The sequence below is a fragment of the Elephantulus edwardii genome, unplaced genomic scaffold (assembly GCF_000299155.1).
Source record: "Elephantulus edwardii isolate Elephantulus edwardi_28Jun2011 unplaced genomic scaffold, EleEdw1.0 scaffold00060, whole genome shotgun sequence".
Classification (NCBI taxonomy): Eukaryota; Metazoa; Chordata; class Mammalia; order Macroscelidea; family Macroscelididae; genus Elephantulus; species Elephantulus edwardii.
The window spans coordinates 16,226,424-16,227,795 of record NW_006399810.1 but is presented as its reverse complement, the minus strand read 5'-3'; the positions used below and the strand labels follow the sequence as shown (position 1 = coordinate 16,227,795).

General features: G+C 45.4%; 1 pseudogene; it reads right to left on the bottom strand.

The window, feature by feature from the left end:
* Positions 1-849: 849 nt before the first annotated feature.
* Positions 850-1,164, bottom strand: LOC102861033 (annotated as a pseudogene).
* Between the last annotated feature and the right edge of the window lie 208 nt (positions 1,165-1,372).

Sequence of the window (1,372 nt, the reverse complement as noted above, 5' to 3'; positions counted from 1 at the left end):
AATTTGGCAATAATCTTACTTTTAATATATAGACCGTAATTACTCATCAGAAGCAAATACTAAAAGAAATCGGAGGCCACAATACTAGTATCAAATGGAAATTGTGGCATTATTTTCTCCTATATGAAAAAAGTGGGAGAAGCCAATTGAGTTAATGTAGTTGTCATCTGCTACTGAGCAGTGGTGGCAGGGACCCTGGGCCGGAGCCATTTGGGGACACACTCAAGGGCAGGGATCATGAGGCCATTTAGTGAAGGGCTCTGCTATTTCCCTTTTTTGCCTTTTATGCAGCAACTCAACAGATTCCATTTGATTTTACCATTTTCTGACAATGCTTAAATTTGCAATATTAAACAAAAATTTCATAAACTGTACCTTCAAAAAATAGCAAGTGAAATTTTGTCTTTCATCCCCACCAGGCCCCCAAAACATATGTCCAGAAGAAGCACCCACTGCAGTACACATGAGCTACCTACATGATTAGATGAAGCAGTGGGGAGAAGATCACAACATATGGGGGGACAAAGTCTCCAAATGAAGACTGAAAATGAACATCCCACAGTTGGAGAAAAGTGTTCTACAAGGAAGAAAAAATAAAAACATAACAAGCCCCAAAAACCTTGCAATCCATTTAACCTAAACAAAGATAGCAATTTGTATTGGCCCAATTTCAGCTGCAGATTAATCCCTGCAGAAATAGTGTTGAGTTGCACTTGAAGTACATCAAGGAGAGAGGAAAGTAATTTGGTGATGGTCCTCGGGTTTCCGAAGACACCTGTGGTGGCGTGTTCACGTTTACTACTGGATCACAAATGCAAGGACAGGTGACACAGACGTGAAATGGTCCCCCTAGATGCGACATCCCAACAGGTCTCCAGTCGCCCATGTGCCACCCGTCTGCTGCTGGAACACATCGATTTTGTCTTCATCCTCCATCTCCAGCTGTGCTGGAGTGTCTGCTTCATTAATTGGCTGCCCATCAAACATGAATCTAATTTGTCTCATTGACAAGCCCTGTCGCTCACAGTAGGCCTTCATCAGCTTGCTCAGAGGCATGTGCCTCTTGATTTTGAACTGGACGACAGAGCCATCCTGCCCAGCCACCTTCAGGTTGATATGGTCATTCTCTGTCTTCACTCCCTCCTTGGGCTTCTCCTCGGACATGGCTGCGCGGGTGGAGGCAGCAAAGGCTGGGGCAGCGCCGGAGTGGGCGAGTCACGCTCTCCTAGACCACATGAGACTTCTTAAGCTCATGTGGTAGGGATCAGGGGAGCTGGAGCAGCTCCAGTGAGGAAAAGCCAGTTCTGGAAGGGGAAAACCAAGGTGTTCTAGCTTCCCATTCAGATACTTTAGAGGGATCACTCCTGTTTCA